The following is a 24772-nucleotide window of genomic DNA, read 5'->3' as shown; positions in this document are numbered from 1 at the left end:
TATATAGGCCTCCCCTAGCACAGGTTTAAAGGATGTTTGACCCTTCCTAATCAGTGGTTATCTAGAACAAAGGCTGCAGGCACCCTTTGATCAGGGACAGCTGACAGACTTTGTTAGAAACTGCTAGAGCTGCCATTACCTTACCCATAGCCTTAACTGACAGCACCCTCCCATTCCTCTAAGAAGTCCCAGATCCCAGGCTGTCGTGGTTTAGCTTCAGTCGGCAAATAAGCACTACACAGCCACTCACTCACCCTCCCTCCCCGGTGCGATGGGGGAGAGAACTGGAAGCGCAAAAGTAAGAAAACTTGTGGGCTGAGATAAGAACAGTTTCATAATTAAAAAAAAACAAAAAACCCAACGATAAAATATAATAATACTACTAGGAAGAATAATAATAATAACAACAATAATAACAACAACGACAACAACAACAACTTGCAATGAAAAGGAAAACAATGAGAGAGAGAGGAACAAAACCCAGGGAAAAAAACATAAGTGATGCAACCGCCTACCACGCGCCAACTGATGCCCAGCCCGTCCCCAAGCAGCGATTGCTGCCCCCTGGCCAACTCCCCCCCCGTTTCTATACTGAGCATGAGGCCATATGGTATGGAATAGCCCTTTGGCCAGTTTGGACCAACTATCCTGGCTGTGCCCCCTCCCAGCTTCTTGTGCACCTGGCAGAGCATGGGAAGCTGAAAAGTCCTTGACCTGTGTAAACATTACTTAGGAACAACTAAAACATGAGTGTGTTATCAACATTATTCTCATCTTAAATCCAAACCACAGCACTATACCAGCTCCTAGGAAGAAAACTAACACTATCTCAGCGAAAATCAGGACAATATCTACCCCTTGTTCTATACCGTCCATGTCATGCCCAGTTCCTACACTTTCCAGTATATTCCAATTAATCACCACCACCTTTCCTGTCTTTTAATATATACACACAGATATCATTCCCTTGCTCTATGGGCCGTCCTCCTCAAATATCCCTTGAATTCATTTAGGCCATGGCTTTGGGCTCCATCTGTCATAACAGTACTTCAGGGCAGGAGAGACGGGGTGTGGTGTTGGATCGTTGCACGCTGAAGCCAGTCCTGGTTCCATCACTGCTGCATTTTGCTTGGTTTCATCAAAGTTCATTCTTCATTAACCTGTGTGATTCTCACTGTGACACAGTCGATATGGTGTATAGCAACCATAGAAGTGATGACATACAGTGTTATATAGCAATTAACATCATACCATTCGAATCATTGGCTGTTCTCACCCAAAATCAAACCCCCTTGAGGTACACATCGCACTTCCCCATGTTTTCGCATTATCCACCAAGTACACCCAGGTCCTTGAGCAAAAGCAATCCCACAAATGGGTTTTCCTTTGCCTGAGGCAGGAATCACTCAGACTGTCTCCAACAGCATTTTTTCAATGTGTGCTACAGGGACTTTATCCCCTTCTACAGTAAGTAAAAGTTTTGATTGGGCAGGGCCAGATCGGTTGACACATCCCATAGTGTTAACTAACCAGGTGGCCTTTGCTAAATGTGTATGCCAATGTTTGAATGTCCCATCACCCATTGCTCTCCGTGTAGTCTTTAACAGTCCATTGTATCGTTCAATTTTCCCTGAAGTTGGTGCATGAGAGGGGATGTGATACACCCACTCAGTGCCATGCTCTTTGGCCCAGGTGTCTGTGAGGTTGTTTCAGAAATGAGTCCCGTTGTCTGACTCAGTTCTTTCTGGGGTGCCATGTTGCCATAAGACTTGCTTTTCAAGGCCCAGGATAGTGTTCCGGGTGGCGACACGGGGCACGGGATATGTTTCCAGCCATCCAGTGGTTGCTTCCACCATTGTAAGCACATGGCACTTGCCTTGGCGGGTTTGTGGGAGTGTGATATAATCAATCTGCTGGGCCTCCCCATATTTATATTTCAGCCATCGCCCTCCATACCACAGAGGCTTTATCCGTTTGGCTTGTCTGATTGCAGCGCATGTTTCACATTCATGGATAACCTGTGCAATAGTGTCCATGGTCAAGTCCACCCCTCAAGCACGAGCCCATCTATATGTTGCATCTCTTCCTTGATGGCCTGAGCTGTCATGGGCCCACTGAGCTATAAATAATTCACCCTTAGTTGCCAGTCCAGATCCACCTGAGCCACTTCAATCTGAGCAGCCTGATCCACCTGCTGGTTGTTTTGATGTTCTTCAGTGGCCCAACTCTCGGGTATGTGAGCATCTACATGACGTACTTTTACAACCAGGTTCTCTACCCAGGCAGCAATATCTTGCCACAATGCGGCAGCCCAGATGGGTTTACCTCTGCGCTGCCAGTTGCTCTGCTTCCATTGCTGTAACCACCCCCACAGGGTGTTTGCCACCATCCATGAGTCAGTATAGAGATAGAGCACTGGCCACTTGTCTCAATCAGCAATATCCAAAGCCAGCTGGATGGCCTTCACTAGTGCAAACTGGCTCGATTCACCTTCTCCTTCAGCAGTTTCTGAAACTTGTCGTATAAGACTCCATACAGCAGCCTTCCACCTCCGATGCTTTCCTACAATAGGACAGGAGCCACCAGTGAACAGGGTGTTGCTTCTTGTTGAATGGCAGTTTATTATGCAGTGGGGCCTCCTCAGCACGCACCACCTCCTCCTCTGGCGATATTCCGAAATCTTTGTGTTCTGGCCAGTCCATCATCACTTCCAAGATTCCCAGGTGACTAGGGTTTCCTATTCGAGCCTGTTGTGTAATCAGTGTGACCCATTTACTCCACGTAGCATCAGTTGCATGATGTGTAGAGGGGACCCTCCCTTTGAACATCCAGCTCAGCACCGGCAGTCGAGGTGCCAGGAGGAGCTGTGCTTCAGTACCAACCACTTCTGAAGCAGCTCGAACCCCTTCATACGCTGCCAATATCTGCTTCTTGGTTGGAATATAGCGGGCCTTGGATCCTCTGTATCCTTGACTCCAAAACCCTTGGGGTCAACCTCGAGTCTCCCCTGGTGCTTTCTGCCAGAGGCTCCAGGTAGGTCCATTCTCCCTGGCTGTGGTGTATAGCACATTTTTTACATCTTGTCCTGGCCGGACTGGCCCAAGGGCTACTGCATGAACAATCTCGTGTTTAATTTGTTCAAAGGCTTGTTGTTGCTCAGGGCCCCATTTGAAATCATTCTTCTTCCTGGTCACTTGATAGAGAGGGCTTACAATCAGACTGTAATTTGGAATATGCATTCTCCAAAACCCACAATGCCTAAGAAAGCTTGTGTTCCTTTTTGCTGGTTGGTGGGGACATGGCTGTTACTTTGTTGATCACATCCATTGGGATCTGACTACGTCCATCTTGCCATTTTATTCCTAAAAATTGGATTTCCTGTGCAGGTCCTTTTGCCTTACTTTGGTTTATGGCAAAACCAGCTTTCAGGAGGATTTGGACTATTTTCTTCCTTTTCTCAAAAGCTTCTTCTGCTGTGTTGCCCCACACGACGATGCCATCAATGTATTGCAGATATTCTGCAGCTTCACCCTGTTTCAGTGCTGTTGGGATCATTCCATGGCAAATGGTGGGGCTGTGTTTCCACCCCTGGGGCTGTCAATTCCAAATGTAATGAACACCCCTCCAAGTGAAAGCAAATTGCGGCCTGCACTCTACTCACAAAGGGATTGAGAAGAACACATTAGCAATATCAGTTGTGGCATACCATTTGGCTGCTTTTGACTCCAGTTCGTATTGAAGTTCTAGCATGTCAAGCACGGCAGCACTCAGTGGTGGCATGACTTCATTCAGGCCACAGGAGACTGACAGTCTACTGTCACTCTCCACGCTCCATTACACATTTGCACTGGCCATATAGGGCTGTTAAAAGGTGAACCAGTCTTGCTGATCAATCCTTGGCTCTCCAGTCGATGAATCAGCTCATGGATGGGAATCAGGTAGTCCCGGTTGGTGCGATATTGCTGCCGGTGCACCGTTGTGGTAGTGATTTGTACCTGTTGTTCTTCAACCCTCAGCAACCCCACAACAGAAGGGTCCTCCAAAAGACCAGGCAAGGTGGACAGCTGTTTAATTTCCTCCGTCTCCAAGGCATCTATACCAAAAACCCACCGGTACCCTTTTGGGTCCTTGAAATACCCTCTCCTGAGGGAGTCTATGCCAAGGATGCACAGAGTCTCTGGGCCAGTCACAATGGCCTCATTCCCAGTTAGGCTCACTTTGGCTTCTGATGCAGTTATCTGCTGGGATCCCGCTGTCACTCCAGAAATACAGGTGGATTCTGCCCCTATATAGCTTGATGGCATCAGGGTACACTGTGCACTGGTGTCTACAAGAGCCTTATACTCCTGTGGGTCCGATGTGCCAGGCCATCGAATCCACACAGTCCAGTAAACCCGGTTGTCCCCTTCCTCCACCTGGCTGGAGGCAGGGCCCCTCTAGTCCCGGTCATAGTATTTGTTACCCACTTCTTGTAAATGCGAATCAAAAGTCGCTTTGTTAAGATCGGAAGTAAGATCAGCCCTTCTCCTCTGTCTGGGGAACTGCCCACTGGAAACTGGAGCAGCAATTTTCCTGGAAGAACTCCCTTTTGTGATTGTTTTTCCTTCCAACTCACATACCCGTGCCTCTAGGGTCAAGGTAGGTTTTCCATTTCACTTCAGTAGGAAGTAGCCGTGGTGCCTGTCACAGGGGGGCTGGAGTAGCCACAGTGCCTGTTGCAGGGGCAGCTGGAGTAGCCGCAGTGCCTGTCACTTTATTGTCAGATCCAGAGATCTTCTCTTCCCCTTGAGGGTACTGAACAGTGTTGAACAGGGCTCGGTAGGCATGAGCCAGGCTGCAGCATGTTGCAGTGATTTGTGTGTCTCTGGAATTGCCAGGGTGACAGCATACTTGTTCCAAATATTTCACTAGTTTTTCAGGATTCTGCACTTGTTCAGGGGTGAAGTTCCAAAACACTGGAGGTGCCCACTGTCCTAGGTACTTGCCCATACTATCCCACACACTCTGCCACTTATAACTATCCAGCCTTGGGGCAGTTCTCTGGATGATATTCTTAAATTGCTTATTAACCTTAGACAAAACAGAAACAATATTCCCAAACAATACCAATAGAAGTATCTTAACTACCCAAGGATGTTCAAAATACTGAAAAGTTATTGTAAAGAAGGAGGAAACATCATAGAAAAAGGTAGCGAAGGTGCCATTCTGTATTTCCTCCATAAAGAACCTCTCAGAAAAAGAAGTATAATTGCTAATTATCTCCACGAGGTGGTACCCAGTGTGCAGTAATGGCTACAGTACAAAACTCAGATACCAAATTAAGCTCAAGGCCAGTGTTTTAATAACGAATCTCGCAGGCAACACATCACTAATCACTGCAGAGCACAGCAAACTGCAAAACCCAACACCAATCTTTAACATGTACAGCAAAAAAATGAGCATGGTGCAGATCAGATAAACCAATATTGAGAACAGATGAATCAGTATCGTGACCCACAACTATTAACAGATCTAAATTCCTTAATATGCTCTGGTTAATCTGTTATTATCTCAAACCCTTCGAGCCCTGTGTTGGGCGCCAAAAAGGACTGTCATGGTTTAGCTTCAGTCATCAACTAAGTGCCACACAGCTGCTTGCTCACCCTCCCTCCCTGGTGGGATGGAGGAGAGAATCGGAAGAGCAAAAGTAAGAAAACTAATGGGCTAAGAACAGTTTAATAATTGATAATAATAATAATAATAATAATAATAATAATAATAATAATAATAATAACAATAATTTGTAATGAAAAGGAAAACAACAAGAGAGAGAGAGAAACAAAACTGAAGAAAAAAAACAAGTGTTGCAACCACTCACCACCTGCCGACCGATGCCCATCCCATCCCTGAGCAGTGACTGCTGCCCCCCAGCCTACTCCCCCCAGTTTCTGTACTGAGCATGACGTCATATGGTATGGAATAGCCTTTTGGCCAGTTTGGCTGTGTCCCCTCCCAGCTTCTTGTGCACCTGGCAGAGCATGGGAAGCTGAAAAGTCCTTGACTAGTGTAAACATTACTTAGCAACAACTCAAACATCAGTGTGTTATCAACATTATTCTCATCCTAAATCAAAAACACAGCACTATATTAGCTACTAGGAAGAAAATTAACTCTATCCCAGCCAAAACCAGGACTCAGACAAAGTGCCCAGAAGCTCAAGATCTCAGAGAAGCAGATCCCAGAAACTGCTGCACGAACTGCAACATCTGTTAGGTGCACTCTGGTCCTCGCTCTATATAGACCCGAGACCGGGTTTTGTTTTAGAGAAACTTCAGAAGAAAGCCCAGGAGTGAAATGACTTCCAGGCAGTATTGGCTATCAGTGAACCAGGAGCCATGTGTGAATATTGGAGTTACATTATTTGATATCAGACATGCCCTGTGTTTTCCAGGAACAAAGGAGTAACGATCAGTCTACGAGTGCAAATGACATAAACTCTGTAATCACACTGCCAGCCAAACTAGTACCTGCTATTAGGTCCTTTCCTTGTCCCCCTCTAGCTGTAGCCTTTATTTATGTGTTTGTGTCCCAGATCTGACACTTTGTCGGTAACAGGGACATCTAGGAATGGAAATCCTGGTCCCACTAAAAGCTATGTCAAAATTCCCAATAAATTCTGCAATTCAGTGTCAGAACATCCCACCGCATTAAAATAATTACTTTTTTTCAGCTCTACTTGTATTGTTATACTGTGTCCATCACTGTGGAATCTCAAATCCCTGACCTAAGTATGGATAAATTAATTCTGAGGCTGTTTTTCAGAGCAATGAACTGAAAACAAAAGGCCCAAGAATTTTTGCAGACAGCAGAAACAGAATTTGTCTTGTGCCCTCAGGGAAACAAATATTCAAAATTCCACAGCATGTTTTGAAAATACAATATTTAGGGTAAGATATGTATTGTTTGACTTTAGCTATCAACAATTCGGTGATGATAACCCAAGTTAGTAACTGGTGATCAGACTACTGTCAATGGAAAATGACAGACATGTTTATAGGAAAATTCAACTTTTCCACAGATAAGCATGAAAAATTTGTGGGACTAATAACTATGTGGAGATATGCCTCTCTCCTTTGAGTATAGCAAGAAGATATACAGGTAGCTTTAGAGCATGTTTTAGAGAGCTAAAGTGAGATGAAGATGATTTGGAGAGATAGCAACATAGTCCCATTGGTTTTGTTTTCAATATGTCTTCAAACAAAGCAATCCTGGTCAACAAGCAGAATTAGTACTAAAAACACTCTTCATGAATCACCACTGAAACACCATACTATGTTGTTAGATGCTAGATACTCTGTTTAAGATGAGCCATAAAACACAGCCAATGATCTTTTATGCACAATAAAAATCCCATGTCCTCTTCACAACCTAGTGAAGTTGGCCCCAGTGGCTTTGTTTTCTTGATTCTGAATAATTGCATGCTACATGCTACCTTTTCCTGCACTGGAGAAGACACTGCTTGCATAACATCGCTGTGCTTTGGTTACAGGCTACTATACTTCAAGGTTAGGCTTCTTCACTGCATATGCCTGCAGTAAAATCTGTGATCCAAGAGAAGACAGAAAACTGTAGACTCAACAAAAGGTGTTTCTTTTTGATATTCTACTAAAGGAAGAAGTATTGAGTGGTTCCATTGGGAAACCATCTCCCAAATCCACTGGTCTCTGGGGTCTATATCACTGAAGGCTTGACTAGTCACATTTGTAAGATCTTTATTTCCTTCCCAGCTCCTCCAGAAGCAGAGCTGCTGTTTGATACATTCCCATCACAGGCCCCAGTGACATCTGCATCAGTTAGTAGTGCTTTCACAAGTATTAACTACAGCATGAACTTTGAAATTTTTGAAATCTGTTGTGCCTACAGGGAAATAAAAGACCAACCTTCTCCTATATAATGTCTCTTCATCTCCTCCATCAAAATCCTGTTGCCTCTTGATTGTCTCAGACAGGAAGGGGAGTATCTGGGAAGTGAGAGGAATAGCATGAAGACTGTCAAGAAAACCTTTGTACTTGCATTTCTCTTTTCTGCCTCCTCAAGTTAGTTAATGGTGAGGAGTGGATTTTGCAAGGTTTCTATGGGGATCTGTGGCTGAAAGGAACTCTCCCAGAGATGTCACTCAGTCATTAATGCCTGCAATTCCCCCTTGTCTGAAATTATATAAAATTAATATAGAATTTAGCCATTGCCAAAATGCGTTCATCCAATATTTAAGCTTTCAAAGTGATTATAAGGTTGGATGGGGTTGTTCTTTGGCTTCTGGCTCTAGAAACCTGAAATACCGCTGTATAATTTCAGAAAGAAAACCAGCTGTTCTGATATATAAACCCCAGGCACATGTCTGTCTTTGAATAATATATCAAGGATCTCAGAATAAAATCTCTTAATAATTTAACCGTCAACCCAGAATCTTTCATTGTGGATATCTGCCAAAAAGAGATAAGGCCAAGATGGATGTTCAGATACACCTTTGTACCCACTGATGTTAAAGCCACGTAAATGGATGTACACCATGGCCAGTGAGATTCCTATCTCAGCTCTGGACTGGTGGCAGTTTAACACAGAGGAGCCTCATTATTGGGACAAAAAACCAGCACAGGTCAGTGAGCAAATAACTGATCTGGGAATTGGAAAATCTGGGCTGTATTCCCAGTCCTGTCACTGGCTATTGTCCAACTTTCACCAATTCCTATTTTCCTTCTTTCCCCTTACACAGTTTCTCTATTTAGGTGGTAGAACAGAATCAAAGAGAGCACTTCTGTGCCTATGGACAAAGACTGTTCCCTCAGCTGATTCTACTTTGTCTAACGTAAAATGAACATGCAGTCTTGGAGAAAGGGACCAGGTAGTTGCACTGATCAGTGGAGTACAGGATCCTTTTTCAGCTCCATCTCCTGCTCGGGATGGGCCCATGAGTTTTACATTGTTGGCTACGTGGTCATTCAGCTTCAACAGAGGAGTGAAGAAAAAAGATTATCTCCTATTCCACCCCCCTACTAGATCCACTTCATGCACAGTTACCTCACTGCGAAGTTATTACACGGCTGTGTGTAGCAGCAATCTACCAGCCACTCAGCAGTTACAGAAGATAGGACTTCAGCTACTTATTACCAAATACATAACTTAGGCTCCTAAGCCAAGGAACAACTTCAGGCTCTGCAACTTCACTATACATAGCAACGTGTAAAACATTTTGGTTTACTTTAAAAAAAAAAAAAGGCCTGGCTTAGAAACCTAATTTAATGCACTTTCTTTTGGGTATTTCCTATTGGAGTGAAATTATCCAGCATGCCGGCTTTGATGTTCCCCTTCCACTGTCTTTCATCACCATAAGTCTGTTGAAGGGACAGGTGGTAAACACATCAGGTGTATGGCACGATCCCACCAACAGTTATAGCAGAACTGTTAAGATAGCAGTGAACTGCTCATGATGTAAGAACAAGCAGCAAGAGAGAAACTTCTTATGACAGCTTCACTGCCAAAGCAAACAAATCTTATGACCGTCCTTTAAGTCATACAGGTAACTGTGAGCACAGCTTTTGGAAACATCAGCACCAAGAAGCCAGAGCAGACAAGGGAATCAGATGACCCACATACCTTCATAAAAGGGAAGAATTTCTTTTCATAAAGAAGTTCATTACTCTGCTATATGCAAATCTCTGACTGTTGCCAAATATATATATATGTATATTTACATTTACATTTATGTTTACATTTACATTTACATTTACATTTATATTCTTATCTGTCTGAATTTCATTTTTTTAAAACTCAGGAACTCATTCAATCTTGAAGTGAAATGTTTCATTTCAAATTCAAGCTTCTTTTGGAATGAAAGTGGAAGCCTGAAGCGGAACACTTCATCTTGAATCAATGTGATTTAGCATTCCCTGAATGGCTATTGCTGCTTTTTACATCTGAAGCTGCTAAAACTGAGAGAACTGAGCGAAGTATTTTAGTGTTGACAAAGCTTCATCTTTTTTTTCCTGAAAAATGGATTCAATTAATAGATACTGGCTAGTCTTATTAGGATTGCACACAGCTATCAAGGTCTATCCACAGATATCTGAGAAAAAATGATTCCCATTGCTCAGCTGTATAACTGGAATTTGTGGCTAATGTGGACACAGCAAAAAATTACTTGAGAACTTTCACTCAACAGGCACAGAGGCCCCTTTGTATCTTCAGACATTGTTAACTTGCTTCTCGTAGGATGTGTAACAACAACTCAACCATTTCCAAAATAAGCCTTCTTTGTTTAGGGGCTACTCTATCTTGTCAGGTTGACAGGATCTCAGTTTTATCCTTCAAGAACAAAGCTAAAGAGGCAACTGCTCCTTAAAAGCACCCTGTTCCAACACAGAGACCACGGACTGTTTAGTTCCCAGTACTGTTTCCCACTATTGTCTATGTGGCTCCAACCTAGCTTAACAAGGCTTGACAGGAGCACTGCAAGGTCGGATAGCAAAACAGAAAACAATAATTGCTAGGTGTAAGTGATCTCAAAAGATACAGAGTCACAGGACTTTTTATAACAGTAGTCAGTATCATCACTTATTTTTCCCATAACAAATAGTGCTTTGTTTACTTATTTGTAATAGCCTGGTTTGCTTGTTTTCCTGTATTTATTAAAATCAGTGGTTACAGGTAGGTTTTGGAAAGGGAATACTGAACAATTTGTGAAATAAAGGCTGAAACCCCAAAGTTCTTCAAGCAATGTCTCCACAAATTTTCCAGGGCTGGAACTGTTAAGAGATGCCTCCTTCATTTGTACTTGCGTAAATATATCCAGAAGTGACATGAAAAGAGAAAATAATGGTTGATGAAGAGCAAGTGCATTAAACAAACTTTCTCCCACAATTACACATATAAGTACTTTTGGAGAGCAGAGGGATCAATCCACGAATGGTAAATTGTCTGACATGTACGCAAGCTGAGAAGGGTTTTCAGCCTTCGATTATTTTACTGAATAATTTTCTATTTAATGCAAGATTTCTGCCCCTGAACTTTGCTTTATATTATTATTTGTTAGAGGGCTACTGTCAGCTTCAGGGCTAAAGTACTTCTGAGACAGAAAAGTGCCATTTACAGCTACTCGTTGAAAGAGAGAAAATAAAATTAGAATCTGAGATGACTTCACTTGTTCAGGTGAAGACACAAATCGGACCTAGAGGCAGATACTCTGGAACAAAATTGACCAACAGAAAATGTTACTGAGCTGCTCTTCGATCATCATTTCACTGCAGTCAGTACTGTAACCACCAAGCACACAGATGGCAAAGCATCAGTGTCAGCTGCGAATGCTGCCTGTAAGCTATTGGAAACACTCATTTTCTCATTCCTCCTTCCACCGTGGTGTAACTCCACTGCTGCAAAGCTGCCGCAGGCCTGCAGGAGGGGAACCAAATACACAATGGAAAGCCTAGGGAGCTTTAGTCTCTAATGACAGAGTGGGAGAGAGCTTTCTGCATCTTGAAATCCAGGTCAAGACAGGGAATTATTTCTATTTTTCACTTGTAAAGAGGCTAGCTCTTTGGGGAAAGGCGGATTTGACAAACACTTTGTAAGACACAGCGCAGTGAACCATCAGACAGTGAATTCCCAGGGGCACTGCAGGCAGATACATATGGGAACCTCAGAGGAGAAAAGGCAGCCTTGGAAGACCTGTGCTGCTAAGAGCTGCTGTAAATGTGAACCATGACCTTATATCTGTTATGGCACTCTTCTGTTGTTCACATAGTTGGTGAGATGTCTTGTTGCTGTGTATGTTCTCCCCTTTAGGAAAGAGGAGAAATGCTCCCTATTTATTTTCAATTTGAAGTCACTTTGACCTCAAAATTGTCAAAGCACCCTTCAAAAGCCAAGCTTGTCACTCACTCTCAGCAATGTTCTTTCTTGTCATCCTATATGGAAAAAAGAGCATAGACTGCTTTTCCTGAAGCTTTAAAAAAATAAGCAGTGCTCGCACCACAGCACCGTTTGCTTGGTTAACTAAAGGACTTCATAGCACAACGTACAAGCAGTAACAGGTCTTAAACTTACTCAGCATAGAAAGTGTGAATAATGTCAGCCAAACATTTATGAATCCAATCAAAATTAGCCTAGAGACAGCAGTCTGTTATCTGCTTGCCTACTCTTTGAACAGGAAATAAATCGCTGTGGTAATGCTACCATTTTTGCCATTTTTTGTTAAATCTTTCCTTTCCACAAAGGAATAAGTTAACTGTTCAAAATAAAACAAGTTTGCAGCAGGTGCTGTAAAATATATAGTGTGAGCTGGCAGCCAAAGCTGCCTCTATGGACAGATAAATGCACCTTAGCACAAGCCACAACACTAAAGTTCATTTAGGGACCCACCAAAATAACTGACCAGAGACAGAGAGCAAATTTCAAAAGGAAAGGTAGGCGGTCGTGAAATGTGCTTTCACACCATCATACAAGCTGCTCAGAAGAAAACAAATGGATCATCAGGGTACTTCCCACACAGTTTTCTTTGCTTGGCAATATGTAGAAATGACATCAGAGGGATGACACCTATAAACAAGCTTATGCCCCATTATTTGGCTGCCATTGACTGGCTTGAACTACTCAGCCACTGAACCCTAAGTATAAACATGCACTTGGCCTCTGCACAAAAATAAGTAAAAAAATTGGCATACGCTCAGGTGAGAGCTCTCTTATGGCATACTGAAGTAGAAAAGGATGAGATTAATTTTGATGCAATCCTATTCAGTCTTCACTGCTCTCACCTCTTGTCGTTCTTGTCTAGCAACATCTTATCCAGCATCTTTCCAAAGTGTCTATGTTTAGGGTATGTTGCTTCCTTTTAAAGCCAGCATTTTGCTTTGCTGAGGTGTTTTCAGACATGAAGGGAAGGAGATGGAGCAAAGGGAGTTACTTGCCACTACTAAATAGAATCTATTATCTTTGGCTCATTTTTTTGTTTTAGTGAGATTATTCTTCTCAACAATACAGCCATAAATGAAACAGCTATACAAATAAGACAACACATTGCACTTCTGAGACCAAAATGAGCAGCAGAAGGGGATTTATCTCAGCCTGGAGAGGCTTTGTTGCTGGGGGGAAAAAAACACACATTTCAGTATCTAGATGTTATGCGGGGATTTTTTGCAAAATGCTCTTCCACATGCTATAGCTCCACTCATCCTTTACTGCAGTGTGCTAGCAACAAAGCTTACTGCTTTCAGCAAGAGTGAAGCTTATGCTGATGCAAACTTTTCAGATCCACTCATTAATCTAGCATCTGGAAGCCTGTTAATCAGAGCTACAAGGTTCCTTTAACATTCCCAGTGGCTTACACTCCTCGGCAAGACTTTCCATTTTGTGAAACGATTAGTTACTGACTGTGTTACACAGAGAAAGAAGCTGAAATTTGTTACTGATTGTGCTCTCAGCAGTCATCCAGTTATAAAGCAATGCACCTGGAAATCACTTGTCTGAAGTGCAACACAATGAAGGTACTAAGTCGCCTATTACAGCTCCCTTCAGTCCCAACTTGTGATTAATTTTTAAGGTTATTGAACAGGCCATTTGAGACAATGTTAGCACTTATTTTAAAAATCTTTACAGTCTTCATCTTGAATGCCAGCAGGCTCATTTGAGCCTGAGAAAGTACTGAGATCACTTATAATCTCCTGAGGATGGACAAAAAACCAGGCACTTATGTTCATTCTTCCAAAGCTGTCTTTGGTATCAGCCTTTGTTGTCATTTAACTATAAGGCTACTCAAACCCAGAAAGGCAGACTAAAGGCTGTTTCTGGATGTTACTCTAGTATGATATACAAGACTGTTGAAGGAAACAATGAAAAATTGTAGGCTGATTTTTCTGGAGCCAAACTGAAGTTCAAATCTGTGGGCTAATCTAAACAAGACAGAGAAGTTGAGTGCTGTAGAAGGGAAATTTCCCCTGAAGACATTTCCCAGATGCACTTGGGCTTTGTTAAATAATAGAGATTTTTTTCTTTTGACTTAGTAGACATTCACTCATGTCCTGATCCAATGAGTTCAGGGGTACCTTCGGAAACCTTGCTGCCTTAGGACACAAGCGGTCTTGGAAACTGCCAACATTTCTTCACCTTTGCATCTGATTACAGACATATATTTTTGGCAATGGAGAAAGCATGCTCCTAACTCTAACAAATTAGTACCACAAGAATGGGTTATTCTGAGAAAAACCCAGCACTGCCAAGGAAAAAAAAAGTGTAATTATGAAACACATTCTTGTAAATCTTCCCTAATAAAAAAAAATTATCTTAGGCCCAGTCCACAGCCATTCCTAAAGCAAAATAAGTACGTCCTGAGACAAATGGTTATCCGCGCAGTGTTTCCCCAAAGCTATTGTCTCCAGCTTTTGCATCAAGTCTTCTTATCTTCTGGCAATTCAGGCACTTTAAGCAAGGAACATTATTCAGAAAACAGCTTTGAGTAAGTTCTGGTCTCATTCCTCTGCATCATCGCTCCGCATTTTCCTTCCCTGGCTGCTTGTGCCTGGTCCTGAGAGAAAATCCTTTGCCATACAGCGTTGCAAGCGTGACAAACATTTTGGAGAGGAAGGCAAGGCCCTGGGATACTTATAGTGTCTTTAAGAAGTAGAAATGAGCACTGGTGTGAAAACATTTTTATAAAAATGAGGGAATTTTAAATGCAAAAATGCATTTTAATAGATAAGTAAATGCTGCCTTTACTCTAGCACTCTTCTTTTTGAAGAAAAAAAACCAAAACCTCTTCCTCATCAGAAATGAAGAAAATTACTTGTCTTCTTGTGGACTTTATATCTAAATATCAGGATTTTCTCTGTGGTTTGTCAGCTTTTGGGGAATGCACCAAAATAATTTTTAAAAATGCTTTGTACTATGGATAAATGCATAGTGCTATATACCATGCCAAAGTCACTCCTAACTATGGAATTAAGCTGCCGAAGAAGTATGGCGTAGGCATCCCAGCCAAAAAGTGGAAGGGAAAGTGCATCAAGGAGCCCTATGCACAGAAAAAAACAGAGGGAAAACACACAATAAAAAATTTCTAATTCCTGTATGTTAATATTAAGCGATTTATATTTGACTTCAGCATGATCAGCAAATATTATTTAGTTATTTATCTTTCTCTTTTAGAAGATGAAATATGGCCATTTTCCAAGTTAAGAAGGATCATCTGTAAATTACCAGTACTCAGTCTTCCAGGGGACATTTCAGTTCCTTTCCATTAACTGTACTAAATATGAGTTGGAGGATTTTTTAAGAAGTAAATTGTTACTAAAGGCCTCATAGTGATTGACACAAAAAGTGTAGTCTTCTCACCTATCCTCAGACATTTATAATACAGTAATGAACATGTAAGCCAGTCACCTCAAACTAACTCCTGTTATAGTCACTAGGAAGAAGTAGAGCCAGTCTGATCCATCTCGCTGGTTTTAGGACAAAATGAATCACACCCTATAATTTGCAGTTACTCTGCACCGAGTGCAAAGGAAGCCAAGACAACTAGCTCAAGCGTGCATGTCTACCTCTGGTCAAATGAACCCCTATAAAATTGTCCAGTAAGATCAGCAGACAGAAATTACTCCCAAATCTGTACTGAGATTAATGAAGAATAGTAATATTTCTGCTGTTGTGTAAGGAGTGTATAAGGGGAGTATTACATTATATGGTCAAAAATTACAGGAAGGTTACTGTTTTTTATTGAAATCTAGAGGACAATAATCCATTTTGCAGTCACCAGTCTCTCCCTTCATTTGCTTCATATACATTTGCGACCCAAAACCACTTAATGTAATCCCAGGCACAGTCTTTCCTGCATCTTTCATCTCCCTGTGGTGTTGTTCTTCCTTTGTTATAATCTATTATGAACTAATGGTGGTTAGAGAGGTCTTCATAGCTAACCAGAAACACATAGGAGTGGACCCTGGGAAAGTTGTCTGGCACATAATTAACAACAGAGTACGGCTGCCATCCTCCCTGACTATTTAGATTGAGAAATTTAGTTCTTTATCTGAATGCATGCCAAAGACAAGGGATTTGCCAAGCCCCACACAGGATATAGGGAAAAATACACAGAAGGGACATTTCCCTACTACTTCAGATGTCTTCTTGCCAGGCAGTTCAACTGAGAATTGGTACATCATTTGGATGAAGCACACATGTGCCTTTGGGTAGCAAAATCAGCTCATCTGATGGTGCTGAATCACAGAGAAATAACATGACTTTCCTAGGGCTCCACACACTTCCTCTAGTAACTTACTCAGTGCAGAGTATGAAGTACTGGATGCAATCCCCCACTCTCCATGCGAGTGTCTGGATGCTGAAACCCAGGTAGTCCCAGGTCATGTAGTCTTATGTCCTGTAGTTTCTTGCTTACAACTCCATCCTGCACTACCTCTACAGAAGCGTAATTAAAAGTAACTTCTTCTACAGGTATGCCACACACAGACAAAACATGTGGTCAATTCTATGCCCTGCTTCAGGTTTTCTCACAGATTTTTTGTGGAAAAACAACACCTGGGCTACGTCTATTGCAGTGGGTGAGTCTTATTTTGTGAAAGTGTATTTGGCGCAATTTTTATATAGATGTTAAGCCATATTCTTGAGTCTACTGAGTCTTTGTCTTTTGGTTTTAGTACTTTACAGTCATAGCAGATGTTTAGAAAATTGTGTTCATAGGATTGGATCCATTGCATCTGCTTCTTCTGATACATGCTGCTTTTCCAGCTCATTACACTCTCTTTAAATTAAAAGAAAAGCCAAGAAATCTGATCTCATGCTTGACATTCATCAGAAAGAAAAAAAAAAGGAAATGATGCTTACATGTACTTATAGGAACTTGTTTGTAAACCAGAACAAGAATCAGAATGAAAAAGTTGCTCAGGTTCTCTGAATGATCATTGTTCATCTCTGTCAGCTGACTAAAAAAACCATCTAAATAAGGAGAAAACATACTATTAAATGATGCTTGGAATTAACATTATCACACAACAATTATCATAGGAGGCAGGGTAGTCAAATCAGCAGCAGCAGCATACTGCAGTCTGCCTTGTCTTCAGCCTCTTCTATGGCTTTTAACTCTGGGCTTCATTTTAGCTATCTATGGAAAGGAGAGCAGGACAACTGTTCTTACTCCTGCTGTTAAAGCACTTTGACATCATTTGGTAATAGTGATTTATAAAAGAGCTAGCCGTCATTACTGCTTCGTATCCTGCAATCACATTCTGCATACGTCCGTTTCCCAGCTCTCCGTTTTACCTTTTTGGGACAAGTTTGCCTTGAAGACAAGGGAGACCAAGGATCTTGCTATCTTGACTTGTATTTGTTCTGTTCAAATTGGTTATACTATAGCAGCTTCTTGTGCAGCTAAAAGCCTACCAGTAGCCACTCACAATTCCCTGATCATGTGGAAACCACATACCGGAGAAACTTTGACTTCTTTCTGTACAGGATTTACCCAGAGTTCTGCTGGGCCAGGAGACATCATGTGGTAAGCTATTTCCAAGCTACTCACCCTGGATCTTTAAGCTATGCCCTTTTGGCTTCAATTTATCCCCTGTAATGTGGGGCACCTAAGATGCTGACATTCTGAGTTGCCCTTTGAAGGTACCCATCTCTCCCCATTGGCTATGCTCCAAGGCACTTTTTACTTAGCTTTGTGTTTTATCTATATATCGGAAAAGAAGATCACTAGGAGGGAATAGTCATTGATCTGTAGGTAAAACCAAACAAGATGGGGTTTAGACTGGAAATAGTAAGCATCGCAGTCATAATGTATACAACAGGTGCCTATCAAGAAATCTTTAATGGATGACTTTTGGTTCCAGAGATACCAGGATGTTTCAGATCCATGCTATCTAGATTCTAAAAGTTAGGTACCTATTATAAAACATTTATGTATACTTTGTCTATATCACTGGAGAATCAGAGGCAACTTTATGGAACAATTCATTCTACCATCTCAGAAACCTTCCTTAAAATGAGACGGATAGCTCTCTGGAGCTCACTTTTTATCTTTTTTTCTCTCTCTTGTCTACAAATAAAGCCTAAGAAAGATACTCAGTTGCCCACACATATGTATTTCATCCCATTTCAGAAACCCTAGAGTATCTAAGACATCCACAATGGACTGGCAGGTATGGCGCAGGATCTACAGGTGTTCTTCTGGCACAGTAGAGAGAGATAAGGTGGAATATCTTAGGTCATCTCAAATCACAGAAAATACTTTGTATGTGGGCAGCTGAGCCCATCCTATATGAATTATTAGCTTGGACTAGACTTCTGCCTTTAGATGGCTAAATTTGAGCGAGGTTAATCCTGCCTCCAGTACTCAGTTTGGGTGTCTTGGGCTGGACTTGCTTGCTCACACAGTCTAGTATTGTTTGAGATGCTTTAGAGTATCCTATCTGGGACACCAGCTGCCACTCCAGGACAGAGATCTTACATAGGTCCTGCATCATATCTACCAATCAACACATCCAATTACACTAGACACCTATGTGTTGGCAACTAACTCAAGTCAATGTCTACAGTTCAAGAAATTCAGTCCTCTGTTATCCAAGTCTACCAAATCTGTCTCTGTTTCAAAGAGAAGTAGCTAGGCATAAAAACTAGACTTCTATTCTGCTTATAACCAGACAACATTTCCTATAGTATTCCCTCTTTTCAACACTGGGATTATATGTGTAGCTTATAATTTCTGCCAAAACCCATAAAGAGCTATGTTTTTACATTTGCTCGCTGAAATTCAAAATGTTTTTGTGATGCATTATGCTTCCCAAGCTGTGATTTAGCATGAAATATAAGGACACAAGTATACTTGGATCAAAATGGCAGGAAGCGGCCCCAAGTACCTCTGCAAAGAGAACCTCCATTACACTTAATTTATCTATAAATATAAGTAGAGAGATACAAAAAGCACAAACATCCCAACAATGAATGGCAAGAGACAAGGAATGCTGGTTACAAGAGCTATGCTGTGGCTGAGGAAACAGAAAAGGAGACCCAAGCAAGGAACAAAGCACAAAATGTTGAACTACAGAAAAAGTTTGAAAGCGTATAAATAACTGGGTGATGGAAAGTATCAATGTAAACATCCCCTGTAGCAAAGAAGGCATATGCACTGCCAGGGAGACGCAGCACTGTACACAGTAAATTATGTAAAAGACAGGAAGAACTGTTGACATCAATCTGGCATGTCACTGTTGAGTCTGGTTGAGGCTTAAGTGAATAACAGGCTTGGGTTATGCACTTTTCTTTTAATCAGCATTGTGGAAATACCACTGGAACACATATGTGACTATTGGAAGTCAAATGCAACAAAAGTGTTAGTTCAGAAAGCACTGTATAAAATGTCATGCACATTCTTACTATTGATAATCACATAAAGTTTATAACTAAGAGTACAAGTTCATAGCTAAGAGTACACTGTTTCTTGGAGCCTAGCACTCAGATGCTGTAGTCTGTGAGCACCGGGAGTTTACAGAAGAAATTAAGAAAGTTTATCTCCAGAAATAATTCATAGATCTGTCTCTAAAAGGTTAGTCCATAGATTGAGGTAAGGTTATTCAAAAGTGCAAGGTTTATTAAGAAAGACAGAAAGCCAAAAAAAAGAAAAAATTCCAAATAACTTCCCATTTGGAAGCCCATTAAGCTTAACATTTCTTCCCTCAATAAAATACCCCAATATGTCTTTTCTGAGGCTTATTCACAAGTTACATAGACTTGATTCAACCCATGATCAGTCTGCTCTACTCCCATGAACTTGAATTTTTGCAGTAGCTTCAAGATCATTGTTACAAATGTCTTGGTTCTCAGTGTTCTTAAAATCTAAGGACAGATCTTTCAAAGTCCTTTAGTCACTTCTATATGCAACCATACCACTGCGCTAAAATCTATAGGATGCTACTGGACTTGGACAGGAAAATAATTTCTTATCCTGTCAATGATTTTAAGGTTTCACCATTTTTTTTCCCCTCTGCTTCCAGCTGGTATGTCAACAAAGTTTTTCTCAGTGGTAAAGGGGGAAAAAAGAGGAGACAGAGAAAATGCTATGAAGCCTGTTGATCAGCTGCTACTGATCCTACTGCTCTTGAATGCTGAGTCCTCTGAATTTGCCCTGAGGTTGCTGCATCCTGAGCTGATTTATTAACAGTGAGTCTACTTTCCTCAGTCCACTGCACATTCTCAGGCCCTTCAGATCCCTTGTAAAAGCCAAGCCCCGTTTCTAAAAGTGGAGGCAATATCACAGGTGTGAGAACTGACTACCTATTTCCCAGGTGGAAATTTAGTAGAGAAGGAGGACACTTGACAAATTAGTACATTAATTTTTTGCCTTTGGTAATAAGAGGAAAGGAGTATGTGGCTATCATGAGACAAAGATGAGGAGTGGCCTTTTTAAGTGAGAATTATTTATTAGAAAAAAGAAAAATGAACTACAGCACAAAGAGACAGTCTCCACAATGATCGACTTCCACCTTTGTTCTCCTTATTTACCAAGGGTCCAAATGGCTTTTTTTTCTGAAATTTTCTACAGCATCAGAGACATCTAGTGGCTGAAAGGCGTAAAAGAAGGACATATCCTGACAGGTCTTACTCCTCCCTGAAATCCAGGAGAAAAGATTGGCCAGTCACCCAGTCCAACAGAGCTGAGGGAGCTGTTGCTCCCATAATATGGAAAAGAGAACAGAGGTGGGTGAATGATGGTACAAGGTACATCATGGGATGGGAATGAGAGTACTGAGAGATAATTCATATCGTAGCCTGGAGTATAAAGGAACTCAACTGAACTATGTGAAATGTAAGCCTAAATATCACTCAGTTCCTGTCCTGAATCTCATGTAAAACAAAAAGGTGTGTTTTGTTTTTTTTTTTCATAGCCCTTGGAATTGCCATAGAACATGACTTGAAATATAACTCAGGTCATCAGCTGTTACATGGAAATCAAAGAGGTTTCTGGAAAAGCCAAGCAGATAATCCCCTGCATACTGCTGAGAAAATCACCCTGTTGCAAACTAAAAAGACCATAACAGGCTGGAATTCAACACTTGGCTGGATAAAATAGGACAGTTTTCTCCCTGCTGCAATTCTGTTGAAATCAGGGAGTTATACAGCAGATCAATTTGGCCCAGTGTATTTCAATAATAACACAAAGGTTCCTGCTTAAAAAAAACAACAACATATAGTTCAAATCTTGACTTCTATTATCTGTAGGTAAAAGTTTCTCTTAAAAATGGGCTTCCATTCCAGTGCACTTGCAATTCATGATTCCTAAGGGAAAACAAAGTTCACAGAGATGTGGTGCATACCTACATCTTATCCTTAAAAGGAAAAGGCACATTGAGATATACACGGTGCTCATCAGCCCCATAGTGTAGATGAAATCTACAGACTCCTCAGGCAGTTTTGTAATTTAAAGCACTAGTACATACGGAGATTGTATAGAAAATGAGAACATTTATAAATACAAGCACACACTTCTATACATTTTCTTTAGGCAGTTACAACCAGTCCATTTGGGATGAGATAGGATATCTGTTCTCTTATGTTGTGTATAAGTTGCACAAACATGTATATATGGATCGTGACAGAAGGTGGATGTGTTTTGCTGACTTGCAACATTTTCTTGCTCCGTGTAGACTAGGTGTTAATTTTCCTTGCTGCTTCACCCTGGGGCATGTGCAGCCCTTCGGGGAGAAAAGACAAGGGCACCTCCCAAAGAGTATCTGAGGATGCACAGCCAGGAGAAACTTCTGGGATTCTATGTGAAGCATGGAAGACACAGGAGAGGAGAAACCCAGCCATAAGGGAGCGTGCAGTACTGCAGGGAGTACCCTGCAGAAAATGGGAAACCACTGAAAACCTTGGGGAGGAAATGGCCCTGCCAAGACTCGGAGGAGATGGAAAGCAAGAGATTTTTCATAGGTTATCCTCATAGTTTGTTCCAAAATAAACCCTAACATTGAAGATTCAAAGCCCTCCATGTTTCCTTGATATGCTCTACTTAAGGGTACAGTGAGGGTGGATGCACTTTCAGAGTATTGTACACAGGAGGACCCGGTTCTGCCCAGTGTACTACAAAGCAGAGTGAGGCCATGGTGGAATGAATATAACGCAGCCCGCTTCCCCCAGCATAAGCAGACAGTTGTGCAAGGGAGGAAGTCTGAGACCTGATCTCTTTCAGCCTCTCTGATTAAGCTTTAGGCATGCACATTATCTGTGCTTTCCAGAGAATAGAAGATAAAATTGCCCTTGGCAGTTTTCCCTTCTTCTTCATGCACGCCGGGGCAAGCCAAGCCTGTAAGCCCATGTATAAACTGTGGCATGATTTGATACACTGAATCTACAGATTAATAATGAGTTTTAAGTTTTTGAATTAATGAGAAATATAATGGGCTCTTTCCTAGCCCAGGTGCTTTGTTTATTATTTTTACAACTGAGGATTTTGTTTCATCTACCCAAATTATCCTCTAATTGTCTCAGTCTGGTTAGCATTTGGTCCAGGTTATCAAACACAACGTATCAGGTATCTATTCACTCTACAGACCAGCCTTCCAGTGGCAAAGATGCAGTGGCCCTCATTCAGAAAGTGTTAAAAAATCATTTGGCTCTGGCATCACCATAGATGTCTCAATCTGCTTCTTCCTTTTTTTTCTAAATGCCTCTGTGTTCCTGTCAATACTATAACTGCCTCTCCACAATAACCATTATGTTCTGTCATGTCAGTTATCCAGAGCACCTGTTAAGCTGACCCATCATACAGTAACTCTGAGACACTTACATCCTATTTTTTTGGCTGGTGACCAAGATGCTCCAATTGATTATTTTTTTTTACTAATTCCCAGCAAGATCAATGCACAACTGAAATTCAATGCCACGCAGCTCTCTTCATCACTGTAATCAGATAGCTGGCTGCAGCATGCAGGAGACACAAGGGCAGCAAACAAAGAATAGGTGGAACTGGAGATAAAGTATATATTATGCTGCAAAATGTTTCCATCAGCCGAATGGCTTACTACACATCGCTGCCTCCTCCAAACCAATGCTGTCACTTCCTACAGGGGTTGTATCTGTGTTCATGTACCAAGCAGTTTAATTTCTGTGTTGGTCTGTATCTGTGTAAGGGCTCATCTCGGTTATCTATATCTGGGGACACAATTTGACTATATATAAGTAGAAACTGGCAGATACATGAAGCAACATAACAAGGTACCTTACCTCTTATCTTGATCTCTTGATAATAGCTTCCTGTTTTTCATGTCTCCAGTGGCTTCACTTTATCTGTTGTGCTTTGAGTCTACCCGAGGTACTGCTGGAGACAGAATCAACACTTTTCTACCTGATTTAACGAAGTGACAAAATTGTGAGGACATGATGATGACCCTGGTTATTCCTATGTTAAAAAAGTAAACAGGACGAGCACACAGCTTCAAGCACTGGTGCATGACCATCCATGCTGGATAACTGCCTGCGAGCTCCTTGGCACAGTTGTGGCCAGCGTCCACGCTCCCAGACCAGCCTTGGGATCAGAGAGGAATAGCACAGACCAACCCAGTGACTGTTCCCACTCACCTGAATGCATGGAAAAAGTCACCCCCTAGGAGAAAGAGTTAAGTCATATGGCTGTGAGTTGCCCTGTGCTGCTGAACCAGTCCTGGCTTATTTTATCTATTAAACCCAATGCAGATGACCAGTATCAGTCCTTCTCAGCAAACAATCCTTCACTAGTCTGCCAGACCTCTTGAACAGAGCTAATGATAACTGATAAGGCTTTTTTTTTTTCAGCTTGAGGGCCCAAGAAGCCTCTATCATTCATTACTTTGTTTTCTTGCATTTATTCATTCAACTTTCCGAAGAACAAGAGCAGCCATATGAATAGAGTGATCAGTTTTGAAGATGTTGGCATGCCTCCAGTGTCTTTGGGCTATTTTCAAAATTCACCCCTGCAGGTGTAGGGTTTGAAGAGAGACTGCACAATATCTGATGTTGCATTTTTGCAACAAAGAAGGAGTTGGAATATACTAACTGTATTATATAGCTTTTAATTGCTCTGTTTTTCTTTTTAAATAAGAGGGCATGAGTCATAAAATCACCCATGTCCCCTTACTGAAGGGCCGGCTCCAGAAGAAGTATTCGTCTGAAGTCCATTGGCTACTGCCTGGCTACTAGTTTCCCCCTGAGCAAAATTAGCTGTAAGTTCAAAGCTTTTCAAACAACTGATAAGTAAGTGAAGCAGGCTTGTATAAAACAATTTATAGCATCTCCTCTGGCACAGCAACAGTATTTTTGGCTAGCTTTCAGTACTCCAGGTATCTGCCTAAACAATCTATGCTGTACTATTTGTCACAACATTGCCCACCCTCTGTAACTGTGTTGGTTCAAATTATGTATCAGTAAAAGCCTGTTGGGAATTTCCACATTTGCTTTGCTGAAATTTTCCATGTAGATGATAACACGGCCGTTCTTATAAGCCTATCTGCTGGTGTTACTAGGAAAATAAATCAGATCAGGTCTATCTCAGAAATAAATCAAGTACACCAGCTGACACTTACAAACCTCGCTGCTTTCATTAAATGTCAGCAGGCTTTTCATTGCTTTTGCGTACTTTTATTTCATTTTAAATTTTCTCATAAATGCTCTCTATACTTAATGTCTTCCAAATCCATTACTCTCCCAGTTCTTTGATACATAGTATATCTCCTCTGCAAAATCATACTGGAGCCCTCAGGTAATATATTTT

This window comes from Mycteria americana, chromosome 1 (genome assembly GCF_035582795.1).
Source record: "Mycteria americana isolate JAX WOST 10 ecotype Jacksonville Zoo and Gardens chromosome 1, USCA_MyAme_1.0, whole genome shotgun sequence".
NCBI lineage: Eukaryota > Metazoa > Chordata > Aves > Ciconiiformes > Ciconiidae > Mycteria > Mycteria americana.
Note: the sequence above shows the minus strand (reverse complement) of the source record.